The sequence below is a fragment of the Triticum dicoccoides genome, chromosome 5B (assembly GCF_002162155.2).
Source record: "Triticum dicoccoides isolate Atlit2015 ecotype Zavitan chromosome 5B, WEW_v2.0, whole genome shotgun sequence".
Classification (NCBI taxonomy): domain Eukaryota; kingdom Viridiplantae; phylum Streptophyta; class Magnoliopsida; order Poales; family Poaceae; genus Triticum; species Triticum dicoccoides.
The window spans coordinates 328,181,372-328,199,596 of record NC_041389.1 but is presented as its reverse complement, the minus strand read 5'-3'; the positions used below and the strand labels follow the sequence as shown (position 1 = coordinate 328,199,596).

Here is an 18,225-nt window from a genome sequence, read left to right as displayed (position 1 = left end):
CCCCTTCCCTTTTCTCTCCGATGTTTTATGGAAGGGTGCGCCACTTGGGGAAATCCCAAGTAGGATTCAGATCCTACTTGGGGTGCACCCTGGCTGCCTCCCCTCTCCCTCCCACCCATATATATGTGGGGGGTGCCCCTAGCACACCCCAGACAATTGCCTAGCCATGTGCGGTGCCCCCTCCATCGTTTACGCCTCCGGTCATATTTTCGTAGTGCTTAGGCAAAGCCCTGCCAAGATCACTTCACCGTCACCGTCACCATGCCGTCATGCTGACGAGACTCATCTACTACCTCGATGTCTTGCTGGATCAAGAAGGCGAGGGACGTCACCGAACTGAACGTGTGCAGAACTCAGAGGTGTCGTATGTTCGATACTTGATCAGTCGGAGCTAGAAGAAGTTCGACTACATAAACCGCGTTGTCAAACGCTTTCACTTACGTTCTGCGAGGGTACGTAGACACACTATCCCCCTTGTCTCTATGCATCTCCATGGATAGATGATTGCGTATGCGTAGAAAAAATATTTTCCATGCAACGATACCAAGCAGTGGCATCTGAGCTAGGTCTATGCGTAGATGATATGCACGAGTAGAACACAAAGAGTTGTGGGAGGTGAGGGAGTCTTGGATTAGGGGGTATCCGAACAGCCGGACTATATACTTTGGCCGGACTATTGGACTATGAAGATACAAGACTCAAGACTTCGTCCCATGTACGGATGGGACTCTCCTTTGCGTGGAATACAAGCTTGGCGATTCGGATGTTAGATCTCCTTCTTTATAACCGACTCTGTGTAACCCTAGCCCCCTCCGGTGTCTATATAAGCCGGAGGGTTTAGTCCGTAGGACGAGAACGATCATAATCATCATAGGCTAGCTCCTAGGGTTTAGCCTCTATGATCTCGTGGTAGATCAACTCTTGTAACACTCATATCATCAAGATCAATCAAGCAGGAAGTAGGGTATTACCTCCATCGAGAGGGCCTGAACCTGGGTAAAACATCGTGTCCCCTGCCTCCTGTTACCATTAGCCTTAGACGCACAGTTCGAGACCCCCTACCCGAGATCCGCCGGTTTTGACACCGATATTGGTGCTTTCATTGAGAGTTCCTCTATGTCGTCGCTACAAGGCTTGATGGCTCGTCTCGTTGTCAAGGACAACATCACCTCTGAGGGAGCCCTGGCAGTAGGCCAAACTCTTCGACTAGGCGGCTTCGTCATGACCGCCCGATCGGCTGTCTCGCCGATGATGACTTCTCGGGTCATCAAGAACAGCCTCCACGTCAATTCGGAACTTGCCGAACAGATGGATCCAATGGAGCTCTCCTCTCTCAACGAGCTCTTGGATCGCATCGCCTCTCTAGGAGTCGCAACAGAATATGATCGGATTGGGCTTAAACCCGACCAAAGGGATATTAAATCCCCACCGTACCGGTCACCCATGAGATAGCGGTAGTGGAAGAGCCACACAGGGATTATCCCTCTACTTTGAGGATGAAATATGTCCGGATTACCGGGCTCTCTGAGCCGGATACCCATTCGTGGGAGGACATGACCCAGACCCCGAACTTAGAATCGGGCAACGGGCCAGAAAAATCAGGCAGCACCCCAGAGCCCGAGCCGCCAAGCCCGGAAGCTCCTCCGCCCCTAGGTGTTAGATCGGGTCAGAATTCGGATTTAACTATGCCCACCCACCCAGACTTATGCCATCTTTCCCATATCAGACAAGAGCCCCAAGAAACAGTACATCGCTACTGGGCCATATTCCTCCTTGTGATAAACAGGGTCAAGGACTGTCGCGAGGAAGACGCAATCTCACTTTTTTGCAAAAATTGCACGAACAAAGGGATCCTCAACACTATAAGTCGCCGTGACATAGTGCACTTTGCTGACTTAGCAGCCATAGTACAAAAGTATTGTGCGATGGAAAGCGTCTGGAAAACCCAAACAGACTTCTGGGATAATCCGGCTCTCACTAAACCCTTCGTCCGAACTAAAAGGGCAAACTCTCGTAAGTTACCCGATCCAATTCCCAAAAAACCAAAGCCCGCTCCAGGGCGTGGAGCCGTATTGGAAGAATGGCTCAACAGGCCGTGTAAAATTCACAGCACGCCGGATACCACGCCAACGCATAGCCTTAGAGCATGTTGGATACTCCGGCAGGTAGCGAAAAGTGGCGAGGATCTTCTTGTAAACCATAAAGCAAAGCAACATCCCGCCGAAGACAACAATGCGGTACTGACAGTCTTCAAGACTTTTGCCTCAAATAATAGGCGCAAGCGAGCCCATCAAAGTTTTGCTGAAGTCTGCCACATGGCAAAAATAAATCCATGGAGCGACACTGCTATAACCTTCTACCAGTGATGAAACTCAATTCCAAACAGTCCGGGCACCAGCCGCTTTGGTCCTTAGCCCAATCGTGGACGGCTTCCGGCTCACTAAAGTATTCGTGGACGGCCGAAGCGGATTAAACCTAAAGAAACCCTCAACAAGATGGAAATTGATAAAAACCGCATTGAGCAAAGCGGCTCGACCTTCAGGGGAATCATCCCTAGTTGGGAGGCACGGTGTGCGGGAAAAATCACACTCGATGTGGTATTCGGCACCCCAGAGAATTATAGGTCCGAAGAAATCATGTTCCAAGTGGCCCCGTTCAGCAGCGGATACCACGCCCTTTTAGGGCGGGACGCATTCACGAGCTTTCAAGCTATACCCCATTACGGGTACATGAAGCTCAAAATGCCCGGACCCAATGGAATCATCACTCTAGCCAGTGATCCGGACGTCGCACTCCGCACCGAAAATAAAACTGCTGCACTAGCCCTGGAAGCATTATCCGAAGCCCTAGCGGCCGAAGAACTAACAACATTGCGCGCTACAGTGGACAGAGACGACGTGATACTCGACAAATGACCCAAGTCCACCTCATTCAAGCCCACGGACGAGATAGTCAAATTCCAGGTCCATCCAACGGACCCCACAAAGACAGCTTCCATCGGGACACAGTTGAGCCCCACAATGGACGCCGCACTATGAGACTTCCTACGCAAGAATTGGGACATTTTTTCCTGGCATCCTTCAGACATGCCGGGCATCCCACGTAGGCTGGCTGAACACAGCCTCAATATACTGAAAGGATACAAGCCAGTCAGACAGACTCTTAGACGCTTCTCAAAGCCTAAACGGCAAGCCATGGGAGAAGAGCTAGCCAAGCTACTTGAGGCCGGATTCATTAGAGATATAAAACATCCTGATTGGCTGGAAAATCTGGTAATGGTACCAAAGAAGGACAAATCCTGGCACCTATGTGTCGATTTCAAAGACCTCAACAAGGCCTACCCCAAGGATCCCTTCCCCCTCCCTCGCATTGACCAAATCATCGACGCCACCGCAGGACACGACTCATTATGTTTCCTCGATGCATACTCCGGATACCATCAAATAAAGACGGCGGAATCCGACCAAGCCACAACGGCCTTCATAACGCCATATGGCCCCTTCTGCTTCAACACTATGCCTTTCGGGCTCAAAAATGCTGGTGCAACCTATCAACGTATGATTCAGACATGCCTGGAGAAGCAAATTGGCAAAACAGTGGAGGCATACGTGGATGACGTGGTCATAAAAACAAGACACGTCGAAACTTTAATAGATGACTTGAGACTCACGTTCGACAATCTCCGAACATACGACATCAAGCTCAACCCAGAAAAATGTGTTTTCTGCGTATCCTCCGGGAAGTTGCTCGGCTTCATTGTTTCCAGTAGAGGAATCGAAGCAAATCCGGCAAAAATCCGAGCTCTCTCACAGTTGGCTATCCCAACAGACCTCAAGCATATCCAGAAACTAACTGGATGTGTGGCTGCCTTAAGCCGCTTCATCTCCCAATTAGGAGAAAAGGCACTACCTCTTTACCGCCTTCTTCGACGCACCGAACACTTCGAGTGGACGGATGCGGCCACGGCCCGACTAGATGAAATAAAGACCCTATTGGCCGGTAAGCCAGTCCTGACCGCGCCAAATACTGGTGAACCTATGCTATTATACATAGCTGCAACACATTAGGTTGTAAGCGCAGTGCTCGTCGTCGAACGAGAAGCTGACGGACACAAGTTCCCGCTCCAAAAGCCGGTATATTGCGTGTCCACTGTCCTCACTCCATGCAAATCCCGATACCCACACTATCAAAAGATAGCATACGCCGTCTTCATGGCATCCCGGAAGCTACGACACTACTTTCAAGAGTATTCGATTACGGTGGCCTCCGAAGTGCCACTTAATGACATAATAAACAACCGCGACTGAGGGAGTCCTGGATTAGGGGGTATCCGGATAGCCGGACTGTACACTTTGTCCGGACTATTGGAGCGTGAAGATACAAGACTCAAGACTCCATCCCGTGTCCGGATGGGACTCTCCTTTGCGTGGAAGACAAGCTTGGCGATCCGGATATTATATTTCCTTCCTTGTAACCGACTCCATGTAAACCCTAGCCCTCTCCGGTGTCTATATAAACTGGAGAGGTTGGTCCTTAGAGGGACGATCACAATCATAATCATCATAGGCTAGCTTCTACGGTTTAGCCTCTACGATCTCATGGTAGATCAACTCTTGTACTACTCATATCATCAATATCAATCAAGCGGGAAGTAGGGTTTTACCTCAATCAAGAGGGCCCGAACCTGGGTAAACATTGTGTTCCTTGCCTCCTGTTACCATTAGCCTAAGACGCACAAATCGGGACCCCCTACCCGAGATCCGTCGGTTTTGACAACGACATTGGTGCTTTCATTGAGAGTTCCTCTGTGTCGTTGCTGCAAGGCTTGATGGATCCTTCAATTGTCAACAACACGGTCCAGGGTGAGACTTTTCTCCCCGGACAGATCTTCGTGTTCGGCGGCTTCGCACTGCGGGCCAATTCGCTTGGCTAACTGGAGCAGATCGACAGCTACGCCCCTGGCCACCAGGTCAGGTTCGGAAACCTGAACTACATGGCTGATATCCGCGGAGACTTGATCTTCAACGGATTCGGGCCTGTGCTTGGAGCGCCGGACAGTCACGATGAGCATGGCTTAGACCTGCTGTCGAACAATACTCGGGATGTCACCCCTGCGGTAGCCCCGGACCTAAATCCGGAGAAGACCGCGTCGCCTAAGGACGGGTGGATGGACCCCGCCCCGCAGGCCGCCCACCCATCGGTGGTAGAGCCGAACACAGGCCTCGCCCCCAAAGAAGCCTATGACACCGGACCCCCGGACTCGTATCCGGCTGTAGGTTCCAGTCCGCGCGCTCCTGAGCCCGCCGAACCTGGTTGGGCTCCTGTAATGGAGTTCACCGCAGAGGATATCTTCCAGCACTCGCCCTTTAGCGGCGTGCTGAACTCGTTAAAGTCTCTCTCCTTGTCAGGAGACTCTTGGCCGAACTATGTTCGGCTCGAGTGGGAAGCGGGCGACGAAGGAATTCATTGCCCACCCACCACCCACTTCATTGCCACGGTCGATGACTTAACCGACGTGCTTGACTTCGACTATGAAGACATCGACGGTATGGACGATGATGCAGGAGAAGAACAGGAACCACCGCTCACGGGGCGGTGGACAGCCACCTCCTCATATATATATGGTGGACACTCCGAAAGAAACCAGTGGCGATGAGGCAACGGAGGATAACCTCTCAGGGAAGAAAACAAAGCATGGGCGTCGTCGGCGCCGCGCCAAGCCCCGCCATAGCAATGCCGGCACAGGAGACGAAAACAATCCGGATGCTGCCAAAGATGAGTACAACCTTGAGCAGCCCGCCTTTGAGCAGGCCGAGCAGGAAGACGGGCAGGTCAGCCCAGACGAACAGGCGACGGACGGATATCCGGAGGAGGACAATTACATGCCCCCTCCGAAGACGAGATTAGCATCGGCGACAACGAGTTCGGCGTACCTGAGGACCCCGTGGAGCAGGAGCGCTTCAAGCGCCAGCTCATGGCCACTGCGAGGAGCCTGAAAAAGAAGCAACAGCAGCTCCAAGCTGATCAAGACCTGCTCACAGACAGATGGACCAAAGTCCTGGCAGCTGAGGAATACGGACTTGAGCGCCACACGGCTGACCGGCCACCCCGTGGCCGGGATAAAATGGCATATCAGCCCGAATACCAGCCCGCGCCCCCACGCCAATACACTACGACCCGGGGCAATAGGCAAGACCTGCAAGATATACTGGAAAACAAAGCAGGACAGCCAAGATCGATCTACAGATCGCGAGGGCGCGCCCAAACATGCGACGATGATCGTCACGCCGGATACACTATCAACAAATCTGGTCGGGCCGAATACAGCCACCCAGACCCATTCGAACTTCGTAGCCACATAGCCCGGCAAAGAGGCGCCGCACACCCCCTCTGCTTCACTGATGAAGTGATGGATCATGAATTCCCAGAAGGGTTCAAACCCGTAAACATCGAATCATACGATGGCACAACAGACCCCGCAGTATGGATCGAAGATTTCCTTCTCCACATTCACATGGCCCGCGGAGACGATCTACACGCCATCAAGTATCTTCCCCTTAAGCTCAAAGGACCCACCCGGCACTGGCTAAACAGCCTGCCCGCAAATTCCATTGGCAGTTGGGAAAACCTGGAAGACGCGTTTCTCGACAACTTCCAGGGCACATACATGCGACCACTAGACGCCGATGACCTGAGCCACATTAGTCAACAGCCCGGAGAGTCAGCCAGGAAATTCTGGACTCGGTTCCTAACTAAAAAGAACCAAATAGTCGATTGTCCGGACGTCGAAGCCCTGGTGGCCTTTAAGCATAATATCTGTGACGAGTGGCTCGCCCGACACCTCGGCCAGGAAAAACCCAAGTCCATGGCAGCACTCACGACACTAATGACCCGCTTTTGCACGGGCGAGGACAGGTGGTTGCCTCGTAGTAGCACCACGCCACGTTCCGGCACCTCGGATGTCCGTGACAATAACGGCAAGTGATGTCTACTACACAACCTTCTTCTTGTAGACGTTGTTGGGCCTACAAGTGCACAGGTTTGTAGGACAGTAGCAAATTTCCCTCAAGTGGATGACCTAAGGTTTATCAATCCGTAGGAGGCGTAGGATGAAGATGGTCTCTCTCAAACAACCCTGCAACCAAATAACAAAAAGTCTCTTGTGTCCCCAACACACCCAATACAATGGTAAATTGTATAGGTGCACTAGTTCGGCGAAGAGATGGTGATACAAGTGCAAAATAGATGGTAGATATAGGTTTTTGTAATCTGAAAATATAAAAACAGCAAGGTAACAAGTGGTAAAAGTGATCATAAATGGTATTGCAATGATAGGAAACAAGGCCTAGGGTTCATACTTTCACAAGTGCAAGTTCTCTCAACAATAATAACATAGATAGAACATATGACAAGCCCTCAACATGCAACAAAGAGTCACTCCAAAGCCACTAATAGCGAAGAACAAACGTAGAGATTATGGTCGGGTACGAAACCACCACAAAGCTATTCTTTCGGATCGATCTATAAAAGAGTTCGTACTAGAATAACACCTTAAGACACAAATCAACCAAAACCCTAATGTCACCTAGATACTCCATTGTCACCTCAAGTATCCGTGGGCATGATTATACGATATGCATCACACAATCTCAGATTCATCCAACCAACATAAAAGTACTTCAAAGAGTGCCCCAAAGCTACTATCGAAGAGTCAAGAACGTGTGCCAACCCCTATGCATAGGTTCCTAAGTGTCACGAAACCCGCAAGTTGATCACCAAAACATACATCAAGTGGCACATGATATCCCATTGTCACCACAGATAATCACGGCAAGACATACATCAAGTGTTGTCATAAAAGACTCAATCCGATAAGATAACTTCAAAGGGGAAACTCAATTCATCACAAGAGAGTAGAGGGGGAGAAACATCATAAGATCCAACTACAATAGCAAAGCTCAGGATACATCAAGATCATGCCATAGAAGAACCACGAGAGAGAACACGAGAGAGAGATCAAACACATAGCTACTGGTACATACCCTCAGCCCCGAGGGTGAACTACTCCCTCCTCGTCATGGATAGCGCTGGGATGATGAAGATGGCCTCCGGTGATGGGATCCCCCTCCGGCAGGGTGCCGGAACAGGGTCCCGAATGGTTTTTGGTGGCTACAGAGGCTTGCGGCGGCGGAACTCCCGATCTATCTTCTGTTCTGGAAGTTTTAGGGTACGTAGGTATATATGGGTCCAGGGGGTACGTCGGTGGACCTCCGGGGTGCTCATGAGGTAGGGGGGCCCGCCCAGGGGGGAGGGCGCGCCCCCACCCTCGTGGGCAGCCCGGGGATCCCCTGACGTGCACTCCAAGCCAATCTGGTTGGTTTCCTTCCAAAATTAACTTCTCTAGTTGATTTCGTTCCGTTTTGACTCCGTCTGATATTCCTTTTCCTCGAAACACTGAAATAGGCATAAAACAGCAAATCTGGGCTGGGCCTCCGGTTAATAGGTTAGTCCCAAAAATAATATAAAAGTGGATAATAAAGCCCAATATTGCCTAAAACAGTAGATAAAGTAGCATGGAGCAATCAAAAATTATAGATACGTTGGAGACGTATCAAGCATCCCCAAGCTTAATTCCTGCTCGTTCTCGAGTAGGTAAATGATAAAAAAGAATTTTTGATGCGGAGTGATACTTTGGCATAATTTCAATGTAATTCTTCTTACTTGTGATATGAATATTCAGATCCGAAAGATTCAAGACAAAAGTTCATATTGACATAGAAATAATAATACTTCAAGCATACTAATCAAAGTAATCATGTCTTCTCAAAATAGCATGGCAAAAGAAAGTTCATCCCTACAAAATCATATAGTTAGGCTATGCTTCATTTTTGTCACACAAAGATGTTCCCAACTTCTATACCCCCGATGACAAGCCAATTAATTGTTTCATACTTAAATAATTTCAAACTTTTTCAACCTTCACGCAATACATGAGCGTGAGCCATGGATATAGCACTATGGGTGGAATAGAATATGATGATGGGGATTGTGTGGAGAAGACAAAAAAGGAGAAAGTCTCACATTGACGAGGCTAACCAACGGGCTATGGAGATGCCCATCAATTGATGTCAACATGAGGAGTAGGGATTGCCATGCAACGGATGCACTAGAGCTATGAATGCTCAACAAAAGAAAACTAGTGGGTGTGCATCCAACTCGCTTGCTCACGAAGACCTAGGGCATTTAAGGAAGCCCATCGTAGGAATATACAAGCCAAGTTGTATAATGAAAATTCCCACTAGTATAAAAAGACAACTTATGAGACTCACTACATGAGGAACAAGGTGCTACTTTGAAGCAATATATGAGACTCACTACATGAAGAACAAGGTGCTACTTTGAAGTACAAGTGTGGAAAAAGAGATAGTAGCATTGCCCTTTTTTATTTTCTTTTTTTGGGCCTTTCTTTTTTTCCATTTTTTTGGCCTTTATCTTTTTTTTGGGCCTTCCCCTTTTTTTGGCCGTTCTCTTTTTTTTATTTGGGCAATGCTCTAATAATGATGATCATCACACTTCTATTGATTACAACACAAGGATTACAACTCGAAACTTAGAACAAGATATGACTCTATATGAATGCCTCCGGCGGTGTACCGGGATGGTGCAAGGAATCAAGAGTGACATGTATGAAAAATAATGCATGGTGGCTTTGCCACAAATACGATGTCAACTACATGATCGTGCAATGGCAATATGACAAAAGTAATGTATGTCATGATGATGATGATGGAAGTTGCATGGCAATATATCTCGGAATGGCTCTGGAAATGCCATAATAGGTAGGTATGGTGGCTGTTTTGAGGAAGATATAAGGAGGTTTATGTGTGATAGAGCGTATCGTATCACGGGGTTTGGATGCACCGGTGAAGTTTGCGCCAACTCTCAAGGTGAGAAAGGGCAATGCACGGTACCGAAGAGGCTAGCAAAGGCGGAAAGGTGAGAGTGCGTATAATCCATGGACTCAACATTAGTCAAAAGAACTCATGTACTTATTGCAAAAATTTAGAAGCCATCAAAAATCAAGTACTACACGCATGCTCCTAGGGGGATAGATTGGTAGGAAAAGACCATCGCTCGTCCCCGACCGCCACTCATAAGGGTGCACAAGCCAGGTACATTTCATGTTTCAAATTTGTTACACAACTTTAACCATACGTGCATGCTATGGGACTTGCAAACTTCAACACAAGTATTTCTCAAATTCATAATCACCCAACTAGCATGACTTTGATATTATCACCTCCATATCTCAAAACAATTATCAAGCATCAAATTTATCTTAGTATTCAACACACTCATAAGAAAGTTTCACATATCTTGAATACCAAGTACATTAATATTAAGAAAATTACCATGCTATTTAAGACTCTCAAAATAATATAAGTGAAGCATGAGAGTTCATCTATTTCTTAAAAATAAAACTACCACCATGCTCTAAAAGATATAAGTGATGCACTAGAGCAAATGACAAACTACTCCGAAACATATAAGTGAAGATCAATGAGTAGTCGAATAATTATGCAACTATGTGAAGACTCTCCCATTTAATAATTTCAGATCTTGATACTGTATTCAAACAGCAAGCAAAGCTAAAGAAAACTACATTGCAAGGATAGCACAACTCATGTGAAGAAGCAAAAACTTAGGCTCAACCGATACTAACCGATAGTTGTTGAAGAAGAAAGGTGGGATGCCTACCGGGGGCATCCCCAAGCTTAGATGCTTGAGACTTCTTGAAATATTATCTTGGGGTGCCTTGGGCATCCCCAAGCTTGAGCTTTTTCCACTCCTTATTCCATTGTCCATCGAATCGTTACCCAAAACTTGAAAACTTCAACCACACAAAACTCAAAACAAAACTCGTAAGCTCCGTTAGTATAAGAAAATAAAACCACCACTTAGGTACTTTAATGAACTCATTCTAAATTCATATTGTTGTAATATCTACTGTACTCCAACTTATCTATGGTTCATACCCTCCGATACTACTCATAGATTCATCAAAATAAGCAAACAACACATAGAAAACAGAATCTGTCAAAAACAGAACAGTCTGTAGTAATCTATATAAAACGTATAATTCTGTAACCCCAAAAATTATGAAATAAAGTGCTGGACCTGAGAAATTTGTCTATTAATCATCTGCAAAAAGAATCAACCTAAAATCACTCTCCAGTAAATAATGGCAGCTAAACTCGTGAGCACTAAAGTTTCTGTTTTTTCACAGCAAGATCACATAAACTTCACCCAAGTCTTCCCAAAGGTTCTACTTGGCACTTTATTGAAACAAAAGCTATAAAACATGATTACTACAGTAGCATAATCATGTGGAAACACAAAAACAGTAAGGATAAATATTGGGTTGTCTCCCAACAAGCGCTTTTCTTTAATGCCTTTTAGCTAGGCATGATGATGACAATGATGCTCACATAAAAGATAAGAATTGAAACATAACGGGAGCATCATGAAGCATATGACTAGCACATTTAAGCCTAACCCACTTCCTATGCATAGGGATTTTGTGAGGAAACAACTTATGGGAACAATAATCAACTAGCATAGGATGGCACAACAAGCATAGCTTCAAGAATTTAAGCATATAGAGAGGAAACTTGACATTATTGCAATTCCTACAAGCATATGTTCCTCCCTCATAATAATTTTCAGTCGCATCATGAATGAATTCAACAATATAACCAGCACCTAAAGCATTCTTTTCATGATCTACAAGCATAGAAAATTTACTACTCTCAACATAAGCAAATTTCTTCTCATGAATAGTAGTGGGCAAACTCAACAAAATAACTATCATGTGATTGAAAATTAAGATCAAGATGACACGTTTCATGGTTATCATTATTCTTTAAAGCATAAGTGTCATCACAATAATCATCATAGATAGGAGGCATGATTTCATCATAGTAAATTTGCTCATCAAAGCTTGGGGGACGAAAAATATCATCTTCATCAAACATAGCTTACCCAAGCTTGTGGCTTTGCATATCATTAGCATCATGGATATTCAAGGAATTCATACTAACAACATTGCAATCATGCTTATCATTCAAATATTTAGTGCCAAACAATTTAGAGATTTCTTCTTCTAGCACTTGAGCACAATTATCCTTTCCATCATACTCACGAAAGATATTAAAAAGATGAAGCATATGAGACAAACTCAATTCCATTTTTTTGTAATTTTCTTTTATAAACTGAACTAGTGCTAAAACAAGAAACAAAAAGATTCGATTGCAAGATCTAAAGATATACCTTCAAGCACTCACCTCGCCAGAAAAGAGCTTAGTGACGGAGTGTGAGTACCCTTTACCTAGCCTCCCCGGCAACGGCGCCAGAAAAGAGCTTGATGTCTACTACACAACCTTCTTCTTGTAGACGTTGTTGGGCCTGCAAGTGCACATGTTTGTAGGACAGTAGCAAATTTCCCTCAAGTGGATGACCTAAGGTTTATCAATCCGTAGGAGGCGTAGGATGAAGATGGTCTCTCTCAAACAACCCTGCAACCAAATAACAAAAAGTCTCTTGTGTCCCCAACACACCCAATACAATGGTAAATTTTATAGGTGCACTAGTTCGGCGAAGAGATGGTGATACAAGTGCAAAATAGATGGTAGATATAGGTTTTTGTAATCTGAAAATATAAAAACAGCAAGGTAACAAGTGGTAAAAGTGAGCGTAAATGGTATTGCAATGATAGGAAACAAGGCCTAGGGTTCATACTTTCACTAGTGCAAGTTCTCTCAACAATAATAACATAGATAGAACATATGACAAGCCCTCAACATGCAAGAAAGAGTCACTCCGAAGCCACTAATAGCAGAGAACAAACTTAGAGATTATGGTCGGGTACGAAACCACCACAAAGCTATTCTTTCGGATTGATCTATAAAAGAGTTCATACTAGAATAAAACCTTAAGACACAAATCAACCAAAACCCTAATGTCACCTAGATACTCCATTGTCACCTCAAGCATCCATGGGCATGATTATACGATATGCATCACACAATCTCAGATTCATCCAACCAACATAAAAGTACTTCAAAGAGTTCCCCAAAGCTACTACCGGAGAGTCAAGAATGTGTGCCAACCCCTATGCATAGGTTCCCAACTGTCACGAAACCCGCAAGTTGATCACCAAAACATACATCAAGTGGCACATGATATCCCATTGTCACCACAGATAATCACGGCAAGACATACATCAAGTGTTCTCATAAAAGACTCAATCCGATAAGATAACTTCAAAGGGGAAACTCAATTCATCACAAGAGAGTAGAGGGGGAGAAACATCATAAGATCCAACTACAATAGCAATGCTCGGGATACATCAAGATCGTGCCATAGAAGAACATGAGAGAGAGAGAGATCAAACACATAGCTACTGGTACATACCCTCAGCCCCGAGGGTGAACTACTCCCTCCTCGTCATGGATAGCGCCGGGATGATGAAGATGGCCTCCGGTAATGGGATCCCCCTCCGGCAGGGTGCCGCAACAGGGTCCCGATTGGTTTTTGGTGGCTACAGAGGCTTGCGGCGGTGGAACTCCCGATCTATCTTCTGTTCTGGAAGTTATAGGGTACGTAGGTATATATGGGTCCAGGGGGTACGTCGGTGGACCTCCGGTGTGCTCACAAGGTAGGGGGCGCGCCCAGGGGGAGGGCGCGCCCCCCACCCTCATGGGCAGCCCGGGGATCCCCTGACGTGCACTCCAAGCCCATCTGGTTGGTTTCCTTCCAAAATTAACTTCTCCAGTTGATTTCGTTCCGTTTTGACTCCGTCTGATATTCCTTTTCCTTGAAACACTGAAATAGGCATAAAACAGCAAATCTGGGCTGGGCCTCCGGTTAATAGGTTAGTCCCAAAAATAATATAAAAGTGGATAATAAAGCCCAATATTGCCTAAAACAGTAGATAAAGTAGCATGGAGTAATCAAAAATTATAGATACGTTGGAGACGTATCAGCAAGCCACGGCGCAACAGACATGAGCGACGGAACAACGGCGACAACACTGAAGACACGGCAGTCAACGCCGGATTCAGCGGATCCAAATCTGATCAGCGGAAAAAGTCGTTCAAAAGAAACAATCAGGGATCGTCCAGTCTGGACCGCATACTGGAACGCTGGTGCCAAATTCATGGCACCCCGGACAAACCAGCAAACCACACTAATAGAGACTGCTGGGTGTTCAAACAGGCCGGTAAAATAAACGCCGAAAACAAGGACAAGGGGCTGCACAGTGACGATGACGAGGAGGCCTGGCGTCCGAACACGGGGGGACAAAAGAAATTTCCTCCCTAGGTGAAAACGGTCAACATGATCTACGCCACCCACATTCCCAAGCGGGAATGGAAACGAGCACTACGGGACGTCTACGCGATGGATCCAGTCGCCCCCAAATTCAACCCATGGTCAGCTTGTCCGATCACCTTTGATCATAGGGATCACCCTACCAGCATCCGTCACGGCGGCTCAGCCGCATTGCTCCTAGACCCAATCATCGACGGATTCCACCTCACTCGAGTCCTTATGGACAGCGGCAGCAGCCTGAACCTGCTTTATCAGGACACAGTGCGCAAAATGGGCATCGACCCTTCAAGGATCAAGCCCACCAAAACCACATTTAAAGGTGTAATTCCTAGAGTAGAGGCCCATTGCATGGGCTCTATAACATTGGAAGTGGTCTTCAGATCTCCGGATAACTTCCGAAGTGAAGAGTTAATCTTTGATATCGTCCCTTTCCGTAGTGGTTACCACACACTGCTTGGATTCGCTAGACTCAATGCGGTACCACACTATGCATACCTCAAGCTCAAGATGCCAGGACCGAGCGGGGTCATAATAGTAAACGGAAACATGGACCGCTCTCTCTGAATAGAAGAGCATACTGCAGCCCTCGCGGCAGAAGTACAATGCGGCCTCCTCCGACAAACCACCAATCCGGCGACGACAACCTCGAACACCGTCAAGCGAGTCCGGAGCACCCCGCAACAGGATCACCAGGCATGCCAAGAGCGCGGCTAGTAGTCCGGCCTCCGCTCAAGCCCCATCAAAGCAGCATTCGTGCCATGCGTACACAATTACACACTCAAAATACCATGGGCATAGGCGGAGGCGCAGCAGTGACTCAGTCAACAGTGCGGTGTCACCGCAACATACCTTCATAACCCTCCCTTTTTATCTTTTAGGACACTACTTTAGGGCAGCCTCTTCAGAAGAGCCGGATTGTCGGACTTACACAGGAGAGAAAACCAAGGAGGCAACAGGCTATGCGCACAAAAGGAAATACGCAGATGGAATCTGTTCACGATCGTTATACCTGTTTTATATACCTACATGCAGCCTGCCCTTGGATAGGACATGTTAAATGGTCCTATTTTACTTCTGCTTAAACGCACCCATTGTAAACATACGCTTAAACGTATTATTCATCAATGGGAGATAATATATATCGTTAGCTTATTATTCCTATTTGAGCATTTTTCTTACAAATGTTTATTTAATATTGCATCCGTACACCTTGGTACGATCAGTTTGCCAGGGGCTTCTTGCGGCGCCTCATAATACGGCAAAACAAGTTTGAACACTTTCAACAGTGCGGCACCCCGAACTTATAGCACTATATGCATCAGCTCCGAATCACGCCTTGGGTCAATAGTTGGGTTTGCCCGGCTCCCTTGTTTTGGTACCTTACGTTCCGTTATATCGGCTAAGGTAGCGCAGGGAGAACTACTGTGATTGTGTCCCGGTTCTTCCGGACGAGCACCTCAGTAGAGAAAGCCGAAAACTGACCGGCATGATGCGGCGAGAGCTGGTCGCTGTTCGAGAGGTCTTAAAATCCTTTAAGATTTTTTCCGCTTTAGGTGAGGAATCGGCCTCGTCCGATTTAGGCGTATATAGCGCCCCAATTCGGCCTTCCAAATTCTAGGGGCTTCGCTGAAATTTAAAATTGTAGACTTCTATGGCTAAGTGAAAGTTATAAAGCCGCATAGTCCGATTGCCTTGTTCGCTATGCCGGTTAGCTCATTAAGGGACCAAAAATTTGGATAAAGAGTGTCCAGGTTTTTCCAGGAACACCCCGGTACTAGTTACGTGGGGGCGGAAGCCGACGGCTGGCCTACTTTCAGAATTCTATAAAAAGCCACACAGAAGGTAATATTTTAAATCAAAAAGCGCTACATAGCGCAAGTAACTTCGTCTTTATATTACAACAACGACAGAAATACATTTACTCAAGGATCATGTCCTTGGTACACTCATCAGCCACGAGACGAGCGCCCTTCGTAACGCCATCATAATATTTCTCAGGGCAGCGATGCGCCTTGCCTTCCGGCGGCCCGTCCTTCACCAGCTTCTCTGCATCCAGCTTGCCCCAGTGCACCTTCGCACGGGCAAAGGCCCGGCGGGCACCCTCAATACAAACGGACCGCTTGATCACCTCCAGCCGCGGACAGGCATTTACCATCCACTTTATCAGGCCGAAGTAGCTGGCAGGCAAGGGCTCACCAGGCCACATCCAGACTATGAAATTTTTCGTAGCCACTTCGGCCGCCCTGTGGAGTTCAACCAACTGCTTCAGCTAGTCACTCAGAGGCACCGGGTGTTCGGCTCCAGCATACTGGGACCAGAACAGCTTCTCCGTTGAGCTCCCCTTCTCGGCACGGTAGAACTCCGCAGTGTCAGATATGCTGCGAGGCAGATCTGCGAATGCCCCTGGAGAGCTCCGAATCCGGGTAAGTAAAAGAAATGTCTCCACCACATGCTTGCTTTGCATAAAGAATGTCTTACCCACGGCTATCTTCTTGGCCGCCTGGATTTCCTGCTGTGCCTTTTCGGCTTCGGCCTTGGCGTCTTTCACACTCGCAAGGGCCTTCGCAAGCTCAGTCTCTTTCATCTTAAGATCATGCTCCAAGGACTCGAACTTTTTGCCGAGCTCCTGGAGCTCTTGCTGTACCTCGCCCACTCTAGCATCTTGCTTCTCGCGCTCCTTGCGCTCCAGAGTCGCCTTGTCCTCGGCCTCGGACAACGCTTTCTTCAGAGACGCCACTTCGGTAGTGGACCCTATTACAAAAAGTCACGACGCTTTGTCGTTAGAATAACCAATTTTGTCTATCCTTCATTATATGCGAACGGGGTATCACTCACCTTTGTTCTCTTCGAGCTGCCTCTTCGTGAGGCTGAGCTCTCCCTGCGCCTGCTCCAGGTCCCGTTTTAGTCCGGTGACCTCGGCTGTGCGGACAGCAGCGGCAAGCAGCACAGCCTGCTTATTCACATGCACACTTACTATTAGACTCCTGCGGATTATAATTGACCCTCCGTTTGGCTTTTCTTTCCGAACACCAAACAAAGTATCAGGGGCTACTACCTATCGGGTGGTAATTTCACACATTTTTATTACTTACCTCAAAGCCCGTCAAGAGGCTGGTGCAGGCTTCGGTCAGTCCACTCTTGGCAGACAGAACCTTCTGAATCACCGCACTCATAAGAGTACGGTGCTCTTCATCCATGGAAGCGCCGCGAAGCGCTTCCAGCAGACTATCCGACGCATCTGGAGTAACGGAAGTCATCGGCACGGACGGCTCGCCCTCTTTAGCGAGGGGCCACCTGCCCGAATCCGGAATCATCGAAGGTTCCAGCACAGTATCCGGATGAGAGCCCGGCTTGTTACGGCTCTCATCAGCACGATCCGCGGGGATCCTGTACCCCATGTGCCCGGCATCTGGAATCGCTTTGGGGCGTCTCCAGAGTCGCCTCCCCCTGCTCCGGGAGCCTTTGGGACAACACCTCCGTGTCATCCGCAGGCCGAGGAGTAGTGGCCGTCGGGAGCGAGTTCATCACTGAATCACTCAAGGACCCATCCGAAGACGATACCTCAGGATGGACCCTGGCCGGACTGCATATATGTTCGGCATTATAACAAGACTATGAAGCAAAGTCGCACTAAAGTACAATAGAGTGCGGATACTTACGATCATGCTAGGGGCTTTCCCCTGGGCAGCCACCCCTTCTTGCTATAGGCGACCGTGGTGGAGTAGTCCGGAAGGGACGCCTTTCCCTTCTTGGACATCCTAGCCTCCCCCTCCGGGGCGGCTTTCCTCTTCTTCTCCTCCCCAGTGCGGGGAGGCAGAATTTCTTCGTGTTCCC

The 18,225-nt window shown here is 47.5% G+C and overlaps 1 pseudogene; it reads left to right on the top strand.

Moving 5' to 3' along the window:
* Positions 1-18,225, top strand: part of LOC119309472 — a 141,108-nt pseudogene that overhangs the window by 3,213 nt on the left and 119,670 nt on the right.